Source organism: Alligator mississippiensis, chromosome 4, assembly GCF_030867095.1.
Source record: "Alligator mississippiensis isolate rAllMis1 chromosome 4, rAllMis1, whole genome shotgun sequence".
Lineage (NCBI taxonomy): Eukaryota > Metazoa > Chordata > Crocodylia > Alligatoridae > Alligator > Alligator mississippiensis.
In genome coordinates this window covers 28210709-28220547 of record NC_081827.1, presented here as the reverse complement: position 1 = coordinate 28220547, position 9839 = coordinate 28210709, and positions in this window count along the sequence as shown.

Genomic DNA, 9839 nt, shown 5'->3' with positions numbered 1-9839 from the left:
AAGCTTTCCGGACATCATGAGAGTGGGAAAGCAGGGCAGCACAATACAGACTTGTCTCTACTGCCTTGACAGTGTGATTCAGCCTTAACTTGGGCAAGAGAAAAAAACAGTGCAGCTATGAACTTCTGTCAGTAGAGGGCAATGTGTTTACGAACACTGTGTTAAATGCCACACAGGTCATCTGGAGGTTCCTATGTTACCCCTCAGACAATGGGTTTTCTACATAACGCCTAACTGGAGTGAATATACCTGGGTGGTGGGGATGGAGTGCCCGAGGCCGTGTGTATATGAAACAAGAGGTGTGTGTGCACGATACTTTAAAGCGGGCTAAATGCTTTTGCACTGCTTTAATGGTGTCGGTGTTTGCACGCCTTGGCGGCAAATTGCGCATTCATTCCAGCTGCTGTAGGAAATTCAGCAGTGTAATGCACCTTACATGACTTGGGGCACAGCAAACTAAAACTCCTTCGAGGAGTTTTAGTTTCCTGCCCCTACAGCTGCAGAGTGAAGCATCGGGCTCTGTGCAGCTCCACAGCTCTGCGGGAAGCCCTGTAGGCAGCCTGGCAGCAGCCCAGAAAAGGAAGCTTTACCCAACAAAAGCAGCAAGCCTGATCTTTTTTCTTTTCACCCCTGGAGCCTGCCTGCCTGTCTGAGCTGTGTGGGGGCCCAGCACTTCCCTTTGCAGCTGCGGTGCTCCACAGGACTACCCGAGCCAGGTGCCTGCAGACAGGTGCTGTCTGGGGGGGGGGGGGGGGGGGGGGGGGGGGGGGCAGCCACTGCCACAGAGGGAAGCACCAGCCCCTCCTCTGCAGTCCAGGGATGGCTCTACCCGCCTGCAGCTTACCTTCTCCTCCCCCCTGGAGAGGTAGGTAAGCCAGTGGGTTGTGTGCATGACACAGGGGTTTAATCAGCCCTAAATTGAAGCCGTGTTTTTTAAAACTCACTGCTTCAATTTAGGGGCCCCCGTTTCGTCTACATATGCCCCTAGTGGAGCAGAATAGACTCTTCCCATGTCCAGCTGCCTGAGACTATGTTCAGGTGTTCATTTCTAATGGTGGAAATTTTTGAGAAATTTCCATCACTAGAAATTGTTCTAGGAAAGACAGCAGTACAAGTATTCAGCCTGCAGTTGCCACCTCTCCCCTGGTCTCCTCACCTTCCTAAGAGCAAGGATCAGTCTGGGGAAGGTGTAGGGAACAGAGGCTATTCCCCTTCTCCTGGTCCCAAGGGGACTGGTGTCATGGGTCTTAAACTGTCTGCTGGTGGGGAACCCACGCGCAGGGCTACACAAGGCTCTGAAATATCACACAGGGAGAGGCAGGGGGGGCTTCTACCCCCCAGGGCACTTCAAACTGGCACTCACAGCCCCTCTGGGATTTGAGGGAACAAGGAGCAAAGCCTCCAAACAGTTTTCCAGACCAGCAATACTGCAAAGCCCCACTTCCTGTTCCCTTCTCCTCCTAGACCAGGCCAGAATGGGAGAATACAAAGGTCCATTCTTGCAAGAGAAATTCTTTTGCAAGGGAGATATTCCAGGTTGGCACCTTGAAGATCATCTCCCAGAAGTGGCAGATTTCCGCAGAAGAAATTTAACAAACACTTCTGTGCTTGTTATTTTTACTGGGAGAACAACAATTCTCCCTGTAGAAATGTAATGCTTGTAGATAGCCTGACAAGCAACCAACAACTAGGTCCTCTTGCCATAGACTGTGACTCTACCAGCCTAGGTTGTAAAAAAAGTTGTTTCCTTGGATATGGTTATGACCTTAAGGTTGATTACTCAGCATCCAGTCTCTGGCAGTGACTTGTATCTGAAGTTTCACAGTATCAATTGTTCAGTTTTATAAAGTGAAAGAGGGGGACCTGTCTATTCTGAACAGGGTTGCCAACCCAAGAAAATATCCTTTACTGACAATCTCCAAACATTTTACTGACAGCCAAACTTTTTTACTGGAAGGCAGTAAGATGTGTCATGTTCAAATTTAGGCATTTAATATCAACCATAGTAAAAAAAAAATTGGTTGGCAATAAGAAATTTGCGGGTTATCAGATTATCAGGAAAAATAAATTTCTTGGGTATGCAATCCTGCTTGACTGCAGCAATGGTTTTATACCATGCTATCCCTGCCCCAGGAGTCCTTTACTTACTCCCACACCCTAATAACCCCAGCTGCACCCCACAGTATGCTGCCCCCCATGCTCACACACCACCACCTCTCCCCATTCACAGCCCCACAGTTCCACCCCAGCTGCACCACCACCCTCCCTGTACATCCCTGTACATTCAAGACAAGCAGCTATTATAGCCTGCAGGAAGGCTCAATCCCTACCACCCCTGCCCCTGTGATCTAACAGGTAAATAAATACATGTTGGGTCAGGGGGTGCTCTAACTTATGGCACTTCATGTAAAGCATCATGAGTTACAGCAGGGGCCTGCACATCTGTCAGCGGCCAGGGACACAGCAACAGCACATGGCTGGGGAGTGGGGAGGAGATTACAAATTAGCCACAGTGCCTTGACAGGAGCAACCTGCAGGGTACTGCACTCCCACACAGACACCAAGTGGCCCATCTCTGCTCTCTGTCTGTCCATCAAGCTCACCGATTCTTAGTTTTTTTCAGATAGCTCCAGTTTGTTATGGATTTTAGAGACAAGCATTTTTCGCTGATTTTTATGGGTTGTTCATGATCCTGAAGCACAAGTTTGATTAAATCTTATCAAATCTTAGAGGGTAGGAGAAGAAAAAGGCCCTCCCCACCTACCTGTGACTTTGCAGTGGTAAGATTGATATGTTTGCATATAATTAACTTAAACTATAATGTAATGATAAGTTATCATTATGTTCCCTCAGTGCTTTAATTGCTTTTGAAAACTGAAGTCCTGCTATCTATGCAAGATCATTGCAGATTAGGCTTGTGGCAGCATATGGAAACTTGATGTCTCTTTTTTATCTGATTCAGAAAAAGGAAAACTGACTCACCACCAAACATATCCCCGTAGTTGTCATAATTTAAAGATAATAAAATAAAAAGGGGCTGAATTAACTATAAATTGTCATTTTCCTTTCTTTTTGTACATCATAGTGTGCTTAAAAATGTTTAATATACTGCATATTTTTACTATAAACCGAAGCTGGGCCAAAAATGGCAATTCTTTTTTTTACAGCCAATTTTGAAATATAGTTTCATTTATATTTCCTGTGATATTTTTCAGTTTTTAATGAAATGTTAGAACTTAAAACTCAAATATTTTGTATAGAAAACCAAATTTTTTTTGCTGCAAAAAACTTTTTCAGTTCCTGTGGGTTTTTGCTGAAAAACTGAAACATTCCAATCAAAATGAAAAGTTCCCACACAAATTTTTGTTTCGATTAACGATGTATTTTTATTAAGAAAACATACCCACAAAAATTCAAAATACTTTATTGTAGTTATTTCATAGATTTCATAGAAATTAGGGTGCGAAGGGACCTCATAAGATCATCGGGTCCAGCCCCCTGCCCAAGGGGCAGGAAGTCAGATAGGGTCACAGATTTCATAGACTTTAAGGCTGGAAGGGACCTCGGAAGATCTTCAAGTCCAGCCCCCTGCCCCAGGGGCAGGAAGTCAGCAGGGGTCATAGGATCCCAGCAAGATAAACATCTAAATTTCTCTTGAAGGCATTCAAAGTAGTTGCTTGAACTGCCTCCAGTGGCAATCTATTCCAGACCTTGGAGGCTCGGACAGAAAAGAAGTTCTTCCTTATGTCAAGCCTGAAACGGTCATGGTGAACAGATGTTCCCCCAGACCCTCATGAGCACCCTAGGCAGCTACAAGATAACCCCTGACTCTGTACTTTTCCCGGCTGAAGAGTCCCATGGCTCTCAGCCTCTCATCATAAGGTCTGTTTTCCTGACCTCTGATCATGCACGTGGCTCTCCTCTTCACTCTCTCAAGCTTCTCCACATCCTTTTTGAATTGTGGAACCCAAAACTGGATGCAGTACTCCAGCTGCGGCCTCACCAAGCTGAGTACAACAGGAAAATGACATCGTGGGATTTGCTTGAGAAGCATCTATGGATGCAAGCCAGTGTTTTGCTTGCTTTACTAGCCGCAGCATCGCATTGAAGGCTCATGTTCATCTTGTGGTCAATCATGACCCCCAAGTCCCTTTTATCCATAGTGCTAGCCAGTGTAGCACTGCCGAGCCTATAAGCATGCTGCAGGTTTTTCTTCCCAAGTTGGAGAACCTTGCATTTTTCAGTGTTAAACACCATCAGGTTCTCATCCACTCATTTTCTGAGCCTGTCAAAGTCAGCCTGGATCGCCCATCTGTTCTAAGGTATGGACGCTTTACCCCAAAGTTTGGTGTCATCAGCAAACTTGGCCAGTCTGCTTCTGACACCAATGTCCACCTCATTAATGAAGATGTTGAATAGTGTAAGCCCAAGGACTGAGCCTTGAAGGGACCCCACTGGTCACAGCACACCACGACAATTGTCTTCCGTCAACTACCACCCTCTGGGTCCGACTACGGAGCCAATTCCCCAGCCAGTGGATTGTAGTGAAGCTGAGGCCGCAGTTGGCCAGTTTTGCCAAGAGGTGATCATGGGATACCAGATCAAAGGCTTTTTTAAATCAAGATATATGACATCAATCTCTTCTTCCTTGTCCAGGTGATAGGTCACCTGGTTGTAAAAGGAAATGAGATTGGTCAAGCAAGACCTACCCACAACAAACCCGTGCTGGCTATCCCTCAGAATATTGTCATTGGCCATGCTGTTAAGAATGGCCTCTTTGATAATCTTTTCTAAGACCTTCCCCGGGATAGAGGTCAGCTGATGGGCCTGTAGTTTGCCAGATCCACTTTCCTCCCTTTTTTGAAGATAGGCACCACACTGGCCTTCTTCCAGTCTTCGGGCACTTCACCAGAGCACCAGGAGTTCTCAAAAGACCCATGCCAGGGGCTGAGCTATGATGCTTGCCAGCTTCTTGAGTACCCTGGGGTGTAAGCTGTCAGAGCTGGCTGACTTGAAGGTGTCCAGCCTCTCAAGGTGTTCCTTCATGAGGTCAGCATTGATGGAAGGTAAGGAATCTCCCTCACCCAGGTACTCCCCTCCCGTAATGGGCAGGGGTGTCCCTTGGGACTATTGAAAAACTGATGCAAAGTACCCCTTTAGCAAGTTGGCTTTTTCTTGGGCGTCAGTTACCAGTTGTCCCATCTGGTTTAGCAGGGGTCCAGTTGTGCCCTTGCTTTTCCTCCAGGTCTCCACATATCTAAAAAAGGACTTTTTATTGTCCTTGATACTTGTAGCCAGTTGGAGTTGTGTTGCAGCCTTGGCTTTCCCGGTTCAGTCCCTGCAGGTCCAGACCAGTGCAGAATATTCTTCCTTGGAGATGAATCCAGTCCTCCATCCTTTGTAGGTCTTTCTTTTTAAATGTAGGAGGTAAGCTAGTTCCCTGCAGAGCCAAGGGGGCTGCTGTGCCCTTTTGCTGCCTTTCCTCTGAGATGGGATAGACTTTGCTTGTGCATCCAGGATCGCTGCCTTGAGGAGCAACCACTCATCCTGAACTCCCCTCCCCTTTGGATCGTGGTCCCTTAGGGCCTCACTGACAAGCCTCTTGAGCTTGTCAAAGTCAGCTTTCCTGAAGTCAAGGACTTCTGTATTGCTGACTGACTTGCCAGCTTTACGGCAGATGGTGAAGGTGATCAGCTCGTGGTCACTGTCACCCAGCTTCCCTTCAAACATTAGGTTGCTGGTCTTTGCCAGTACCAGGTCGAGCAGTGCCTTACCTCTCGTTAGCCCATAGACTTCTTGTATCTGATAAAGCTCATCCATGCACGTGAAAAAACTTTGCGACCATTCGGATTTAGCCAAGTGCTCTTCCCATGAGATGTCTTGGTAGTTGAGGTATCCCGTGACAACCATGCACCAGGAGCGCATGGCTTCAGGCAACTCCCTGGTGAACTCCTGCTCAAGCTCTTGATCCTGGGTATGAGGCCTGTAATAGTCTCCCACCATAGTGTCCCCTGTGCCATGTTCCCCATGGATTTTAACCTAGAGGGTCTCCAATCATCCACCCTTGGCACCAATGTCAGCTTGCAGGGACACATAGCTTTCCTTGACATAGAGAGCTACACTCCCACCCCTTTTGTCCACTCGATCTCTCCTGTACGGGATATAGCCATCTATACCTGTGGCCCAGTCATCTATACCTGTAGCCCACCAGGTCTCTGTTATCCCTATGACATCATAGTTATTTGTGTTAAGCAGGAGAACAAGTCCATCCTGTTTATTCCCCAAGCTCCTGACATTTGTGTACAGGCAAGCAAGTGTCCCTTTGGGGGCCCTTGCCTTGCCAACAGATTGTTCCAGGGCTAGGGCAGGGGTGGGCTCCCTTAAGTGCCTTGGCCTACTGGCTTTGCAAAGGTTGTTCAGTGGGCCAGCAGTGGTGGTAGTCCCCCCCATTCCCCAGCAGGCTTAGTTTAAAGCCCGGTGGAGCAGGTCAGCCAGTCTGGCTGAGAAGAGCCTCCTCCCCAGCAAAGAGGGGGATGACATCCCTTCCCAGCAGCTCGCTGCCTCTCTCACCAAAGAGCAGGCTGTGGTCATGGAAGCCAAAGCCTTTCCAATGACACCAGCACCGCAGTCGTTGGTTTACTACCTCAATCCTCCTCTCCCTCCTCAGCCCATAGTCTGAGACTGGGAGGATGGAGGAAAACACCACCTGTGCCCCCAACCCCTTAAGCCCTGCTCCCAAATCCCTGTAGTGCTCATGACCTGGCTGGGAGCGCTCCGAGCCATGTCATTCATGTCCACATGGATAAGGAGCATAGGGTAGTGGTCAGTGGGTGGGAGGAGTTCAGGGAACTTCTCTGCAATATCGTGGATATGGACTCCTGGGAAGCAGCAGACTTCCCGGGCTAAGGGGTCAGGGCAGCAGATTGCCCCCTCAGCCCCCCTCAGGATGGAGTCTCCCACGACAGACACTTTGCGTTTTGTCTTAGGGAGAGCAGGGGAGGTAGCTACAGTTGAGCCTGTGTTGCCTGCAGGAGCTGGCAGCTTGGCAGGCTCTTCTGGGGCTGCAAGAGGTTGATACCTGTTGCAAACCTCCAGTGGGGTGGGGACCTTGGTGTGGCGGGTCTTGGGGCCCTTGACCACCTTAGTCCAACCCCTTGGCTGGACAGAATGGGAGGTCCCCGAGTCCTCCCTTGTCCTGGAGGGCGACCTTGGTCTACCCTCCGCCTCCAGGGGGTGAAGGGCCTGGCAGTAGAAGTCTATCTCCCGCTTACGGTCCCTGATGGTATGCAGTCTCTGGACTGTGGCCTGGAGCTCCTCCAGCTGGTGCGCCAGAGACCCCAAAAGGGAGCAGACCTCATAAGGGGAGGTGGCCATGCTCCTGGACCCCAGAGCCTGAAAAAGTGTCAGGCAGCCCCCACAGCTGAGAGCCAGAAGCTCCATCTGCCTGGAGCCTGGAACCAGGGGCTCCGTCTGGGTGGAGGCCTCTGAGGTGCCGGGGGGGGGGAGGTGTCACAGACCCCGAGGGGAAGGAGACCCCCTCCTGCTCACCTTCCTGTACAAACGCCCGCACTAACTTGCACATTAGGCAGACAAGCACGCCTGTTTGCACAGCCTGTTCGTGAGGCTCTGGTCACATGGCTCCCTGGGGGCTGGGCAAAGTAGGAGCTGGGGGGAAATGTCCCTCCTCAGCTCCGACTCAGCTGCCCCGCAGCCGTCTGGGTTGGGGGTCCCTTCCTCCCTGCCACAGGCCCCACCTACCTCAGGCTGCACTGGGGGTCCAGGTTGGGGTCCCACTGGGGGCTCCTGGGGGTCCCTGGGGTCAACGGGGGTGCAACAGGTTTCCACCTGTGCATCTGACACCGGAGCCAGGGACAACCTGAGGCTATGCTGTCGGCAGGCCCTTTTTAAACTGTGCGCATATGCAGAAGGGCTCACTGAAGGCACCATGCTGCTTTAGGGGCTGGGGGGTCCCTGCCCCACAGAAGAAGGGGGCAGGTGAGTGTCCCCGCTTCCCCTGTCTCACACACTGGGCAGAACCAGTTGTGTGACTCCCTGGGGGCTGGGCCACGTAGGAGCCGGGGGCAGAGGGGGTGTCCCTCCAAGGCTCCAGCTCAGCTGCCCTGCAGCTGCCTGGGTTGGGGTCCCTCCCTCCCTGCCGCGGGCCCCACCTACCTCAGGCTGCGCTGGGGGTCTGGGTCGGGGTCCTGCTGGGCAGTCCTGGGGGTCCCTGGGTTCAACAGAGGTGCAACAGGCTTCCGCCTGTGCATCTCACACCAGAGCCAGGGACAAATTGTGGCTATGCCATTGACAGGCCCTTTTTAAACTGCGCGCATGCGCAGAAGGGTTCACCGATGGCACCACATTGCTCTAGGGGCCTGGGGGATGCCTCAGGCTGTGCTGGGGGTCTGGGTCAGGGTCCCACTGGGGGTTCTAGGGGTCCCTGGGCTCAACAGGGGCACAACAGGCTTCTGCCTATGCGTCTCATACTGGAGCCAGGGACAAATCAAAGGATCCCAGCAAGATAAGCATCCAAATGTTTCTTAAAAGTGTCCAGAGTAGGTGTTTGCACCACCTCTGGGGGGAGTCTGTTCCAGGTCTTGGGGGCTCGGACAGTAAAGAAGATTTTTCCTTGTGTCCAGCCTAAAACGGTCTTGCAGGAGTTTGTGACCGTTGGACCTTGTCATCCTCTGGGGTGTTCTGGTGAATAGGTGTTCCCCCAGATTCTGATGCACACCCCTTATGTACTTATAGGCTGCCACCATGTCACCCCTGAGCCTGCGCTTCTCCAGGCTGAAGAGTCCCATAGGTCTCAGCCTCTCTTCGTAAGGCCTGTTCTCTTGCCCTCTGATCATACACGTGGCTCTCCTCTGGACTCTTTCAAGCTTCTCCATCTCCTTCCTATATCGTGGAGCCCAGAATTGGATGCAGTACTCCAGCTGTGGCCTCACCAAGGCCGAGTACAGCAGGAGGATGACATCCTGGATCTTGCTTAAGATGCATGGCTAGATACAAGCCAGAGTTTTGTTCACTTTGGCAGCTGCAGTATTGCATTGGTGGTTCATATTCATCTTGTGGTCAGTCATAACCCCCAAGTCTCTTTCAGTTGTGGTGCTAGCGAGTGTAGCATTGCCAAGCCTATAAGTGTGATGCGGGGTTTATTCCTGAGGTGGATCACCTTGCATTTCTCTGTATTGAATGCCATCAAGTTTTCATCCGCCCACCTTGCAGACCTATTGAGGTCGGCCTGGACCACCAGCCTATCCTCAAGTGTGGACACCCTTCCTTAAAGTTTGGTGTTGTCAGTGAACTTGGCCAGTCCACTTTTGACACCAGTTTCCAGATCATTTATGAAGGCATTAAAGAGTACAGGTCCAAGAATGGAGCCTTAGGGGACGCCACTAGTCACCGAGTGCCATGTTGATTTGGTTCCATCAACTACCACTCTCTGGGTCCGACCTCAGAGCCAGTTCCCCAGCCATCAGACTGTGGAGTAGTTGAGGCCACAGTTGCCCAATTGTTCCATGAGGACAATCCATCATAGGACACCAGGTCAAAGGCTTTTTTAAATTCCAAATATATGACATCAACCTCTTCCCTTTTGTCCAGGTGATAGGTCACCTGGTCATAGAAGGAATGAGACTGGTCAAGCAAGACCTACCCACAACAAACCCGTGCTGGCTGTCCCTCAGAATGTTGTCTTCTGTTAGCCTGTCAAGAATGGTTTCTTTGACAATTTTTTCCAAAATCTTCCCAGGGATTGAGCTCAAACTGATCAGCCTGTAGTTTCCCAGGTCTTCTTTCTTCCCTTTCTTGAAGATGGGCACCACATTGTCCCTCTT